Here is a 15,717-nt window from a genome sequence, read left to right as displayed (position 1 = left end):
TCGTCTTGTCGACTGCCGCTCATTTCGACGATTAGCGCATGCGTAGTACCAGGCTCTTTGGCGGCTGTTTGAGTTTTGAAGGTGCCGACTGTCGTTTCGACGTTAATGTATCTGCATAGAATATCAAAAAGTGCCATATGCAACATTATTCTTCATGTTTGCGAGGCCATTGTGCAAGTTTTATCCCAAGAAGTGAAGGTAAAAGTTTTATATATATATCAGAGTATGTGATACATTATATAATTTTTTCATGCATCTGGCACGTATATCAATGTTTTGCTATTATTCCGGCGGTCTCGCGTGATAATGTTGACAACGGACGCCGACAATCGTGTGTGAGACGTTGGCATTAGCAATCGCGCGACAATGCAAATGTTTTGTCATGAAATCTTCGTTTTACGAGGAATCCCCAGTGGCTAAAAAACGGAGTGGTACTGCCAACTGATCCTCTGGTGGAATCGCTTCCCGAAAGTTTGTGTTGGTTTTGGACACAAGAGGAGCCACAAGTGATAACAAACCGCGGAAATCCTCCATACTCATCCTAACATAATTTCTAAAATATGCGCCATCCTCTAGCGTTAATTCGCGAGAAACTCTCTGTGCCACCATCTACGCTTCCTCCGCCTTTTCTTCCTATCATCTTCCAAAAGAGCAAGTGTATCAGCACATAAAAATGTGAAATCTTCCAAATCGTCGTCGGAAGCTACCGCACAGTGATACATATCAACCAGTGTAAACGCACGCTCATACATGTATGAGGTTGATACTTGTCAACTCATACAAGTCGCGATACATGTCGCAAAGTCGCATATACATGTATCTCATAAATGTGCCGATACAAATCGCAGTGTAAACGCACCTTAACAGCGACAAACACGCCACCACCTGTTGCGTGCAATCTATCCTTTCTAAACACCGTCTGTGCCTTTGTAAAAATTTCGGCAGAATTTATCTCTGGTTTCAGCCAGCTTTCCGTATAACGATTTCAGCTTCGGTGCTTTCTATCAGCGCTTGAAGTTCCGGTACTTTACTAACGCAGCTTCGACAGTTTCCAATTACAAAACCAATTGCTGCTTGGTGCCCGCATGTCCTGACTTTGCTCGTACCCTTTGATGCTGTTACCCTTTCTGTACTTACCCGTGGCCATATAACCTAAAAAACCGCCCAGTCCACGCCACACAACCCCTGCTACCCGTATAGCCGCCTGTTGTGTGTAGTGGACTCCTGACCTATCCAGCGGAACCCGAAACCCCACCACCCTATGAATCTGCAGCCCACACGGTCGCAGAACCGTTTCAGCCTCTGATTCAGATCCTCCACTCGGCTCTGTACCGAAGGTCTGCAGTCAGTCGTGTCGACGATGCTGCAGATGGTGAGCTCTGCTTTCATTCGGCTAGCGAGACTGGCAGTCTTCACCAAATCAGATAGCCGCCAGAAGCCAGAGAGGATTTCCTCCAATCCATAGCGACACACATCATTGGTGCCGACATGAGCGACCACCTGCAGATGGGTGCACCCTGTACCATTCATGGGATCCAGAAGGACTCTTTACACATCTGGAATGACTGCCCCCGGTATGCACACGGAGTGCATATTGGTTTTCTTCTCCTCCCTTGCAGACATATACCTAAGGGGCCCCATTACGCACCTGACATTGGAGCTCCCAACTACCAGTAAGCTCACCCTCTGCGACTGCCCGGATCTTGCAGACTGAGGGGCAACCTCTGGAACAGGACAAGCAGCCATGTCTGGCCGAAGATCAGTATCAGCTGGAGACAGAGCCTGAAACCGGTTCGTCAGACAAACTGGAGAGGCCTTCCGTTCAGCACTCCAGAATGTCTTTCGCCCCCTGCCACACCTCGAGACGACCTCCCACTCTACCACTCTCCCACAGGTAATGGGTCAGCCACAATGTGGGCAGTATCCCGGGCAGCCACAGCCGTAGTCCGATCGGGGGATGCGTGGGGCGAGTTGGCCATCCCCGCCAACCCCCGTCCGGACCACTACAGTGATGCCCATTGGCAACAGCCTCAAGTTTTCTTTGAACTCTTCGGTAACTGTATCATCTCAATTGTGGGGGGGGGGTCAGGGAAAGGAATCAACTATTAATTTATTCGAGTTGTCAGATTGACCTCTAGCCATACTAGCTCACAGAAACTATGTACTTCGATTTCATTTCAAGGTAAACTACTTCTGACAGCAATAAACACTCCGCCATCAACTGTATTTAATCTATCCTTTCTGAACACGGTTAGGTTCTTTGTAAAACTTTCGGCTGAACTTATTTCCAGCTTTAGTCATCTTTCCGTACCTATAACGAATTGAGCTTCAGTGCTTTCTGTTAGCGCTTAGTGATCTGGTTGTTTTCCAACACAGTTGTTACAATTTACAACTACTGAACCGATTGTTCCTATGTCTACTTTCCTGTGTTTGTCCTGCACCGATTTAGACTCTCGCCCTTTCTGTAGTTTCCCGAGATCCTCTAACCTAAAAAACCGCCCAGTGCCCTCCACGTAGATCCCGTTAACCGGTTAGCCGCCTCCTGTGTGTGGTGGACCCCTGACCTGTTAAGTGGAACCCGGAAACTCGCTACCTTATGGTGCAAGTAGAGGAATCAGCACCCTGTACCGTCGCAGAACTGTATGAGCCTCTGATTCAGACCCTCCACTCGGCTCAGTACCAAAGGACCACACTCAGTTCAGTAGACAATGCTACAGACGGCGAGATTCACCTTCATCTCGCAAGCGGCAGTCTTTACTGCTTCAGATAGCCACCCGAAACTAGAGGAATCCTCTTCCGATCCAAAGCAACACACATCATTACTGCCGACATGAGCTAGCACCTGCAGTTGGCTGCACCCTGTGCTCTTCATGGCATCCAGAAACACCATTTCCACATCTGAAATGACTCCTTCCGGTACGCACACAGAATGCATGCTGCATTCCTTCCCCTACTTGGCAGCCATCTTTAAGGGGACCCATTACGCACCTAACGTTGGAGCTCACAACCGCCAGCAAACCCACCCTCTGTAAACGCCCAGCCCTTGCTCGCCCAGAGGTTCCTCTGAAACAGGGCGAGTGACTTCATCTGACTCAGGGACTTCGTCAGTCACAGACAGCGCACGAAACCCTTTCGTTAGACTAACCGGGGTGGCCCTCCGTCTACCCTTCGCGATGGTATATGTTGTCTGTGGCATTAGAGGTTTGAAATGCTATTGCTGCTATGTGCAGATTCCGTAACTGTGGAATCCGGCAGACTGAGATCTGCTTCGTAACGTACAAACACAACTGTCCCCAACCTATGCTTTCACATTTGTGCCCTGTCGCGCAACAGATATACCGAACACTCTACATACGCAAGTTTGACATATGATGACATGGTTGGAGACCGTGGCTGTTATTTGAAGACAAATGTTGATGGTACTGAGACAGCAACCAGCCACAAATTTATTTTCAGTTTCTTTTCTCAAAGGGTACTGTAACCGGTTTCGAATCGTTATGATTCATCTTCAGACGGTTTTCATGCTTTCATTACAACATGTGGTGCGTTTTTTTACAGATTAATTGTCCTAAAATATAAATAATACATAATTATAAGCACGCCACGCAGACGGTTGCGTTACAGATTTTCATTGGATGTGACTTACGTGAAATGTCGGTTTGGAGTGTTTGTTTTCATTACATTCGTTCAACAGATGTGAACATATTCCCACTGCATTCTTATCGTTGCACACGTAAATTTTTCTCACTGAACACTTTAGATTTGTCACAGAAAAAATTTCTAACACGTAACACATGTTTTGATACATACAAAGTGCTTACAAACATATGAGTGTCAAAGATGCTATGATACATCGTAACATTATGAAGATGTTCCATGTTTGGAAAAAGATCATAAATTCATTTATGCAACAGAAACACCTTTTACACTAGTACAGAGAGACATTAATTTTATGAGCTTTAGAGTGAATACTGTTACATTAATTATAAAGTTGATCCATTTTTTTGAGTACTGTATTGGCAAGACAGCACATTATTCATTTACATTTAGCATCATGAGAATTATAGTAACACATAAATTAGCTACTTGATCTGCAGATAGGCGTAGGAATATTATTTGCTTCGAAGGGTGGAAAATAATTTTTGGAAATTTTTCAGGAAAGGGGTGTTAGCTAACTTGGTTTGTTTATTAAGGATATAGTCTGGGGTGTTGTTTTTGTGTGTGTGTATTTCTATTTCTTCTAATATATTCATAGTGGCTCCTTTTTTGCTAGATGTAAATTTTTTAAGTTGTTCTCACTGTTTCTCACTGAATGGTTTTATTCAGCAATATGAGCTGCAAATGCAGATTTGTTCAAGTTGCCAAGCCTTAAAGCACCTATGTCTTCTTTCTATCTAACTTCAAAACTTCTGCCTGTCTGTCCAATGTAGAATTTTGGGCATGTATCGCATTTGAGTTTGTATATTCCTGATTTACCCTATGGAGGTATTTACATCATGGATTACTTTTTGTTGCAATTTATTATTTGTGGAAAAGCTGATTGTGATATTTTTATTTTTAAATAAGTTTGCTATTTGGTATGATAGTGGGCCTATGTATGGGAGAGTAGCATATTTAGGTTTGGCTTCTGTGGCACACTGATTTGGCTTGGAGTGCATGTTGTGTGGATGGCTGTGAAGTGGATCTGTGGTTTTTGTCTGCATTCTGTTGTGGAGTTTTTCTATTATTATTGGTTTATATCTTTTATTATGAGTAAATGTTTCAATTATATTGATTTCATTTTGTTGGTCTGCGTAACTCATTGGTACTTTTTTAATTCGGTGTACCATCGCTCTGAAATATGCCATTTTCTTGTTGGCTGGGGTAGCAAGATGAGTTGTCAATACTGACATCTGTGGTGGTAGGTTTTCTGTAAATACTAAATTGATATTTACTGCATACGGCCTGTGCCAGCACATCAACAGCAACCAATAAAACACCAAGGTTACTACCGGGTGCAAACTGGAATAAACCAAACGAAGTAACAATAACAGCGGATTTTATTTCAAAAGTCACGCCCAATTTACAAAATAGTTTAACAAACCGTGAGTCATGGCCACTTTCTTGGTTTACCGAAGTTTGTTGTACCGCTACAAAATACGACATTCGTGTTTGTCAAACAGTTACACTATACATCGGAGCGTTTGCGAAATCGTCTATTCTTTTTAGATTTCCCCATAACACACTAATAATTTTTACATAATGCAGAGAGATAATGTTATGCTACCGGTTTCGGTCAGCAATGACCATTTTCAGATCTGCAGCAAAATGTGGGACAGGAAATACTAGCAGTGAACAGATTACAACGCAAAACAATAAAATATGCCATAACGAATAATTATTACTTTCGTGGATGTGGAAACATGCGCTTAAAATATGATGGGGCATACGTGTTTTTCATGTGTCCTTATATAAGAAAGCCATGGTGGCGTCGTCAAAGAATATATACAAAATCAGCTTCGAATCATCTCACATACAAGGTGTAAATTAGGCCACAGGGCCGGCGCAGCCATGGGGTCAATAGCGCTAGTGCTCATAACAAACTATACAGTAGTCACAACATACTGCAGTATGCCTCGTCACATTTTAAGCGCATCTTTCCACATCCTTGGAAGTAATAATTTTTATGGCATTTTATTATTTTAAATTATAATTTGCCCATGATGTGTATTTCAATACCCAAATTTTGTGCTGCAGATTTGAAGATGGTCATTGCTAACCGAAACCAGCAGTCTAAGGACCAAACGTTTTGTGATCACTGACGGAAATAAAAGAAATTTACCCTACACTTCCGGTAGCATTGTTTTAATCAGCAGTCATGTCGCAGCTTGTGAAAATTAATTATTCTATAAATTCCGCTCCACATATTTTCCAAAATGTTAATCTTGTTATTGGTCACGAATTTTATTTGTTCACCAAACACAAAATTATCATTATTATGCTTCAAAAATATACTCACCCTCTTCTAAATACATTCATATCACAGAAGAAGCTAAATGTTAATTGTTCATATCACTTTTAGGTATAAAATTATTCTTTCTTGCTGTCTATGTAGCTGACATTATACTATGTACATTTTTTTTCCAAGCATTTAACTTTTGTCGCACCTTTCTTCGACAAAAAGTCAGTTATTCAATAACATGTTGTGTTGTAGTAACGACGCGTTCGTGAATGCGAAACTAAAGAAAAGTTAAAACATATGGAAACAGGTCCTTGAGCGTATTGTGAATGCGATGTTAATACTAGCATCCAATAACATAGATTTTTCTTTGGGGGGGAGGGGGGGACATAGGGAGGAAACTGGAAAGTCAAACAGTGGGTACTTTTTAGCGATTGTCGAACTTCTCGCTAAGTACGATCCGGTATTGTGAGAAATAATAAATAAACCAAATATCCGCAAAAACGTCTTATCCCGTCAATTCAAAATGAGTTAATAAATGTCCTATCCCGTGCAGTGAAAAGAAATTATTAATGACATTAAAGCTGACAAGCTGCCCCATTCTCCTCTACTATTTCAGATACTACAGAGGACGTTACAAAAAGAGATCAATTAACACAGCTGTTTAGGTATGTTAATCTTCCATATGATGTTAATGGAAAGCTTTGTGAAGTGAAGATGAATGAGAGATTTTTCCACTTTCGTAAAATAAAAGGTCAAAGTTCATTAGGAAGAGAAGAGGAGATACTAAGTGCAGTAGGCGAAAAGGGTTATGGCGGTTGTACCAATAATATTAGAAGATTTCGATAGAGACAGAGCACTGCAAAATATGTGCGTTGTGTAGCACATAACTTACATCTAGTACTTAACGATGTTGCACGTGGAATTCAAAAAGTCAGGTCCTTTTATGATACAGTATAAACGTTTTATCTTTCCTTCAGTGTAGTATTAAAAGATGGGAACTTTTGGCATCTTCTTGTACCTTAAAAATGCTTTGTCCACCACGTTAATCTTCGATATACCATTCTGTTAAAAACCTTCGTTATATTTTTGTCGATGTACTTCAGGCTGTGTCAAAAATAATATTGATATATAAGAAAAGGGAAAACAGAGAACAAGATGTCGTTTTGGAAAACCAATTAGAGAAATTTGTTTCCATTTTTCAGATAGTGCTGCAATCAGTTTCTGGTAGAAGTAGTATCAGAGAGGAACCTGTTGCATTACAGGAGGTTGTGAACACAAAAGCCACCAAACAAGACTGACAGGTCATCGGATTGGAGGCAAGGCTTATTAATTTCGACTTTTTCATAGTTCCAAATTGTTTGTTAAATTTAGGTTCAGAATATTCGATATCCATCTAAAACATAGTATGACGTGAGCTCAAAGACTGCAGCGAGACAGTGTGCTTTTTGTGTCAAGAAAGTAGCTAATAAATGAATTTGTTTGTGTCATAAAATAGCCGTTACCTGCATTTTTTAACAAAATATTACTGTATATTTTCCATTTTAACGGAATAAACGAGAAAAAGCTCCCATGTACTATCTGAATATTGAATTCAGTTCTGCTAAATGCAAAAATCAGCAAAACATTTGGTTATATTATTTAACTCCTACAACCTTCAATAACATGTAAAAATGTGCTATAGATTATGTAAATCCAGTACCACCCCTCCCTTGATTCTTTAAAGAATAGAACTCTTATGTACGAAACAGCTTCAGACATCTGCTTATTTTACAAATAAGTAAATATGTTAAATACCTGACGTCAGGCGTGTAAAACCTGTATAGCTCAAACTGGAAATCCTAATTATATTGATTCTGTTAGTTTATGTTTATTCACCCACAGACTCAATGTTTATGACTCCATATGACCTGAGGTATGTGTCGTACAATAATATAATTTTGCAAGTACGTTCAATAGTATATGTAGCTTCTCTCTTCAAAATGTAAAATATGTTTCGAATAGAATTAGTACAGAAGTAATAAATTAAAACGTCATTCCTGATGCTGAGGTTTTACTGTAACAGCGAAAATGTAGTAAGAGTTAAACTTATTTTCCTTTCTTTATTTTCCAGGAGGTACCCGAGATAGAAAGTTTTGAAATTAGGGGTAAAGTTGTTGGAAGTTGCAAAGTGCTCCCATTCTCAATTAAAGGATGAATATAGTCTTGGTAATTTGAGTACTACGAGTTTCCTTGCCTTACGTTATATACACAGCTTTTAATTTTAATACTTGACTTCCTGTTTTAAACATTTGATGTAAAGCTATAAACCTTAACGAGTAAATCATGAGAGCACTCTGATCATTTAAGGGACATTTTGAAGTTTCCTACCCTGCTATTTTTCCACAAGTATTCAATTTGTAGTATCGTGCATGACTGGCCAACTTCGGCGTTATAGGCTGTTTTCAAGCGCAGTCGACATAGAACCAGAGCAAAGACACAACAGTTTTGTCTTATTGACGTACAAAACTAATATTTTACAATGGACAGCCTAAAATTATACCTGGAGGTGTCGATGCGTTGTGCAGTTATCCTGTTATTAATATTATTTAGTCACTGAAATTATTAAAGAAAGTTTAATTAAACATAAAAAGGCTCTAGCTTAGGGGAAACACGCGAGCATGTTAAGCTTTGTGATAACGTAGATTTTCCGGCGTATCAAATACTGATGATTTTCACGGGTTTGCAGCCGGGTTCCATCGTACTGACGATATTTCGGCGGACAATCTGGCCACCATCTTCAGGTGAGATTGAGTGCACAATCACGCCGGAACTGAAGAGACCTCAGATTCGGCGGCTCCTTTATACCGCGGGTACTGGCCGTTGCGCGTGTGCGAGCAACGGAAGAGCTGCCCTCTGTGAGGCGAAGAATTGCTGCAGCGCCAGCGGTGAAAACTGTCAAAAGCGAGGAGTAGTAAAATTAAAATGCAGCCGGTCGGAAACCAGACCGTTGTTGTTTTATCTGTGATAAAATAGGATTTCACGTCTTACTTAAAGGAAAACCTTTATCTCTATTAATAATATCCCAGTAACGGGAAGCCGAGGCAATAATTTGCGTCTCATTATACGACATATTGTGCCCTTCATTAAGACAATGTTCAGCAACGGCTGATTTTTCCCGCTGGAGCAGACGTGTATGCCGTTGATGTTCCACACATCGATCTTGAACTGTACGAACAGTCTGTCCAATGTAGGCCTTTCCGCAGTGACAGAGAATCTTGTATACCCCAGGCTTCCTCAGTCCCAAATCATCTTTAGCCGATCCAAGAAGGGATCTAGTTTTGGCCAAAGGCATAAGGACGCTTTTAATATTAGACAGGAAGTGTCTCATTATCTTCGTCGAGCACCACCACCACAGAAAAACATTTCTTCTTGTGAAAGGAAGGCCATTCGGTCACTGAGGGAAGATAAGGACATTTTAGTTCTTCCTGCTGATAAAGGCAGTGCCACTGTTCTTCTTACTCGTGAAGATGATCTGGCAAAAATGGCTTGTTTGTTGGAGGATTCTTCATACCGTAAGCTACGGAGCGATCCTACCGATCTGATAAAGCTTAAGACCATCCCTCTTATTAAGAAGAGCTCATTGCCTGAGGACATCATTAGAAACACTTCATCCAGGGGCGGCAGTACCACCCAGGTTGTATGGTCTACCCAAGGTACATAAACCTGGGACACCTCTTCGTCCGATCGTTAGTAATCTGGGCGCCCCTGCTTATAATTTGGCCAAATATCTTGCTTCTGTTCTGAGCCCACACGTTGGGAAGTGTAAACACCACATATCCAACTATCCGATTTTATTCAACGCCTGACGTCTCTACGCCCTGCAACATCTGACCTACTAGTGAGCTTTGATGTTGTTTCACTTTTTACTCAGGTACCTTTCGAGGAGTCTTTATTGCTAATTCGGCAGCTCTTGGATGACAAAACTAGTGAGTTGTGTCGCCATGTATTGACATCGACGTATTTTTTATTTAATGAAGCAATTTTTGAACAAACTGACGGTGTGGCTATGGAGAGTCCTCTTTCCCCTATTGTCGCCAATCTCTTTATGGAAGATTTTGAGCATTTGGTACTTAGGACATCTTCTCTTAAACCAACATGTTTTTTGAGATACGTGAATGATATTTTCATCGTTTGGCCACATGGAATGGAATCTCTTCATCGATTTTTAGATCATTTTAAGTGCCTTCATCCACGAATCAAATTTACGATGGAAATTCAAAAAGATGGCAAATTACCTTTTTTGGATGTCTTAGTACATAAGAACGAAAATGGGACCTTGGGTCACAGTGTATACCGAAAATCTACGAATACGGACCGCTACCTGCATGCCACAAGTTGTCATCCACAACATCAACGCTTGGGAGTTTTACGCACACTGGTCAAGAGGGCTTATGCTGTTTCGGATTCCGATAACTTGAAACAGGAGTTGGATCACCTTAAGGTTGTTTTCAGGCAGAATGGGTATTCTGATCATCAAATCACTCGTGCTTTTCAATTTGGACCCCCACGAGAACCAACGGTGGACACTTCCAAATCAGTTGGTCTTTTACCCTTCGTGGGAAGTATTTCTTCGAAAATTTCAAGAATCCTCAGGAAATATGATATTAAAAGCGTCCTTATGCCTTTGGCCAAAACTAGATCCCTTCTTGGATCGGCTAAAGGTGATTTGGGACTGAGGAAGCCTGGGGTATACAAGATTCCCTGTCACTGCGGAAAGGCCTACATTGGACAGACTGTTCGTACAGTTCAAGATCGATGTGTGGAACATCAACGGCACACACGTCTGCTCCAGCGGGAAAAATCAGCCGTTGCTGAACATTGTCTTATAATGTTGTATAATGAGACGCAAATTATTGCCTGGGCTTCCCGTTACTGGGATTGCGTATTGAAAGAATCAATTTAAATACGTCTGTCTGATGGTATTATTAATAGAGATAAAGGTTTTCCTTTAAGTAAGACGTGGAATCCTATTTTATCACAGATAAAACAACGGTCTGGTTTCCGACCGGCTGCATTTTAATTTTGCTACTCCTCGCTTTTGACAGTTTTCACCGCTTGCGCTGCAGCAATTCTTCGCCTCACAGAGGGCAGCTCTTCCGTTGCTCGCGCACGCGCAACGGCCAGTACCCGCGGTATAAAGGTGCCGCCGAATCTGAGGTCTCTTCCATCTCCGCGGTAATCCGGATGGATACCGCCCTTCGATTGTGCCAGTCCAGCACTAATCGAAGCGTTAGGGTTTCAGGTGCCAGCCAGCCAGCCAGCCAGCCAGCCAGCCAGCTAGCCGAGTAGCAGCGGTCCAGCCGAGCAGCAGCAGCAGCAGCGGTCCAGCCAGCCAGCCCTCCCGAAGCTGCAGCAGCAGCAGCCCCGGCCCTGCCCGCGGCAGCAGCAGCTGCGGCGTTCCTGCCAGCCGTCGCCAGCGCCAGCGCCAGCAGCGTGGGACTCTGGTCTTCGTCCCTCTTCGTCCGTCTTCGTCCGTCCCCTGTTTTTTCCTCTCCTTTTCGTCCTGTGCTTTTTTCGTTCATCCCTGCCGTCATGTCAGCCCCCACCACCACTACCACTATTACCACCACTGCCATTGTCTACACTTCGCCCTCCGCCGCCAGCACCACCATTACATGGTGTGCCCAGTCACCCCCCCCCCCTCTTTCCATCCCTCCTCTTCTCACTCTCCCTTCGCCCTCGCTCTTTGTCGACCCCTCTCCAGCTTCTTCCTCCCACTCCTTTCCCTCTGATCCTTTCCCCCCCCCCCCACTCCCCCAGCCTGTAACTGCAGCTCCAGCTGGGGTGGTGGCCCGTCTGGCCACTGCCGATGCCCAGCTCTCCCCATCGCCTTCGCCATCACCGCCACCACCGTCGCCGTCGCCGTCGCCTTCACCGTCACCGTCACCATCTGCGGCGCCGACTACTGCATCCACGCCGGGACCTGCCACTCCCGCCACCTCCCGATAGCTCCCGTCCCTCATATCACCACCCACCCTTCTGCCGCCGTTAAACGCCCTAGTGGCACCACCACCTCTTCTGCTTCCAAAAAGGCCCCGCCCTATCCTCCTTCCCCCCCCCCCCAAAGGACGCCATGGATGTCTCCCCACCTGGCCCTGCTCCATCCGCCTCCACCTCCTCCTCCTCCTCCTCCTCCTCCTCCTCCTCCTCCCCCCCTCTTTATACAAATACCTCCTCTCCCAACCCGATCCTTCCCTTCTCGAGGCCCGGAACCTCTCCCTCCTCCTCTGCCAACACTTCCCTGGTGCCCCCATCTCACACCTCACTTCCAGACGTGATTCAGTTCTCATCTCCTCCCCCAGCCCCACCCTCCATACTGACATCCTCTGCCGACTCCCCATCACCCGGTTTGGCCCCAACGCCTCCCTCACCCCTGCTCCTTCTCCATCTCCTACCCGCCAACCCCAACCCCCGTGTCGCCTGCTGACCCTCACCGCTGTGATCACTCGGCTTAGTTCGACGATCACGGAGGAGGAGGTGTTGGCGGAGCTCAAGGCGCATCCCTCGCTGGAGGTGCGGGCTGTCCGCCGCATTTTCAACTCGGCCGGACCCACCCGCCTTATGCGGGTTTTCTCCGAGGACGCCCCCTCCATAGACTGTCTCCTGAAGGAGGGTGCCCTCCTCTTCAACCAGCGCTATAAGGTCGACCCCTCCCGTTCTCCTCCTCAATCCCTGCGCTGCCAGAGGTGTCTGCACTATAACGTGCACCCAACAGCCGAGTGCTGCGAGGCTCCACCTGCCCGCATTGTAGGCAAGTGCCCTTCCTCCGGTAGTGCCCTAACCTTCAATCCCCTCCCTCCTGCAATACCTGCAATCTCCCCCATCCCACCTACTCCCAAAAGTGTAAAGCCTGACCCCCTCCGACCACTCCTGAACTCACTGTCCCTGTCTGTCCTCTTGACGCCCCCAACCCTCCTGGCATTTCCTTCTTCCCCCCCCCCCCACCGCTGAGGACATAGTCAGGTTCCTCACCATTGTCCTGCAAAACGTCCACCCTTTCCAGCACCCTCACACCCTCCAGCAGGTCTCCCTCGCCGCCCGTTCCATCTTCCACCTAAACATGTATGCCACCTACTCCCACAACCAGGCCCATTTCACCTTCTCCCGTCTCGACACCCTCGTCTAAATCCCTGTCATGGCGCGACAGCACTGTATCCTGTTCAACAACATCCGTTCCCTTCCCGCCAACAAGAACCCCAGTTCGATTACTCCCTCTTCCCGGATGTCTGCGATCGAACTGATACCTCTGTCCCTCCCCTCGCACCTGGTTTCCAGTACTTGGACAACATTGCACACACAGAACTCAATGCCCCTATCTTTACTCAGGATCTCATTGCTGCACTCCGCATGAAACGCAACACAGCTCCTGGTCGCGATCGTGTCACCTACCGCCACCTTCATGAAGTTCCTGTCTCTTTCCTCTCCACCCTGGCCAGGCTCTACAATGTAGTCCTGTCCACCGGCTACTACACCGACCTGTGGAAAACCTCCCGTATCCTGATGTTCCTTAAACCTGGTAAACCGTCGTCTGCCGTCTCCTCCTATCATCCCATCAGCCGTACCTCGGTCTTCAGCAAGGTCCTGGAATCCATCCTCACCCGACGCATCCACCAGGATCTCCACCAGCACCGCCTCCCTCCCGTTACCCAGTGTGGCTTTCGACCGTCCTGCTCGTCCGATGGCCTTCTCCTCCACCTCATTCATCTCCTTTCCGAACAGCTAAATTCCCGTCGCTCCGCAATCTTCTTCTCCCTGGACCACAAACGTGACTACGACTGCGTGTGGCATTCCGGTCTCCTCTTCAAGCTCCAAACCTTCGCCCTTCCCATTACCTACGTCCGTCTGATCGGCTCCTTTCCCTCCCACCGTCCTTCCTACGTCACCATCCATAACACAGATTCCTACACCTTTTTTCCGTCCGCCGGTGTGCCCCAAGGCTCCATCCTCTCCCCCCTTCTCTACCTTTTGTATACGGCGGACATGCTGCCGCCATCACCCCCCATCCACCTTCTCCAGTTTGCCGATGACACAGCCTTCCTTGCCCTCACCCCCACCCTGCAGCATTCCCAACACCTTCTCCAATCCCATCTTGACCGGTTCACCGCTTGGTGCAACCAGTGGTTGCTCAAGGTCAATCCCTCCAAAACCCAGGCAATCATTGTAGGCTAAACCACCCCTTCCTTCTGCCTTCTTGATTTATATCTCACCATCTATGGCCGTCCTATCGCCCTCACCCCACCCTTATGTACCTTGGCGTCACCCTCGACCGTCGCCTCTCCTGGACCCCCCATCTCCGGACAATCCAAGCCAAGGCACGCTCCCGACTCCATCTCCTCAAGGTCCTTTCCAGCCGTACGTGGGGTCTGAACCCCTCCACCCTGCTCCACACCTATAAATCCATCATCCGCCCCATTGTAGGGAAGCAGCCTACTCACGCCGTAATAAATTCACATCAGTCTTTCCATTGTGTGCAAGCCAGTCCGCAGTAACTAGCTCTGACATCATAAATGTTGTGCAATACTTTAAAAATCAAGTAAATAACCTGAAACGTTTCTAGCAGGTCAGGAGTAATACTAAATCAATATGTGTTGAATATCAGTTTAATAACTTTCACCCTTTTCGAAATTTGGACATTTCTTCTCTAAAAATCATTGGCGCAACAGAAAAGAGCTAGAGACTAAAATATTTATATTTAGATTCCTTTTTCATAATTATTTAATAGAAACAGTACTTTGGATCTCACAAATTAAAATTTTAGTTGAAATTCAATATTTTCTTGTTTTTGTCTTAAAAATTAAGGAAGCAAGAATGATTAAGTAGGCTAATAAATAAGGCTAGGATGTTTAAATTTAAGTAGAAGGGAAATTCGCTATAATCATAAAGGTGTGAGAAATTTCAACTGAATGACTATAAAACTATAGCGATAGCGTATCTCCAAAGGGCAAGTTCAGAGCTCGTCTACTGCGTTTAGTGTAATTAAATTAATTCTCTCGCCTAAAATATTTTACTTAGCCACGTTAAACTTTTATTATGATTACTTACGTGTGTGCTGAATGCACATTTAAATTGAGAGCTTCATCGGCCATCAGCAAAAGGAGCTATGATTTATTCGGTAACTTAAAGTGGTGCATTACTAGCCCAACGGCTAGTCGGGAGAGCCGATTTGATCAGGTGTTCCCTTAGCCGTCCACACCGCGGCTTTATATATAACAACGCTGCATGAGGAAGTAAGGCCCCAGTTCTCTCCAGGCACTGAATAGCACACCATCTGTGTCGGGAGTCGCGTCGCGTCGGTATCTTTGCTATAAACAGCCTCGGATGCCGTATTAAGTTACTCGGGATATGCGTAACCATGAAATCATTTTCGAGTGAAGTGTTAATTCTGGGATGACTTTAATGATCTATCTTCAGTTTGCGTATGTCGTATTTTCACGTGCCGCCGCGGGACAGACATTCTACCATTATTTAGCGTGGCGTTTGATGAACATTATCATCAAATTATGGCGAGCATTCACTTAAACATTTAGTTTGGACAGTCATAGTTTGCATCAGCGCATTAGACTCTGAACTGCTCTGTTAGTCAGATTTTGTGGATTCTCTTTTTTTCATCTGTGACTTTCAGAATATAGCGAACGTTTTTTCACGATCGTTTTTGATTATGAATCCCAGACAATCTCCTAATTCCTCAGAGCTATAAGCTGTAGCTATAAGTGTATTTCTCAGATGAAGTGGGCACT

Source organism: Schistocerca nitens, chromosome 6 (assembly GCF_023898315.1).
Source record: "Schistocerca nitens isolate TAMUIC-IGC-003100 chromosome 6, iqSchNite1.1, whole genome shotgun sequence".
Taxonomy (NCBI): Eukaryota; Metazoa; Arthropoda; class Insecta; order Orthoptera; family Acrididae; genus Schistocerca; species Schistocerca nitens.
The sequence above is the reverse complement of the archived record's forward strand: the minus strand, read 5'-3'. Positions refer to the sequence as shown.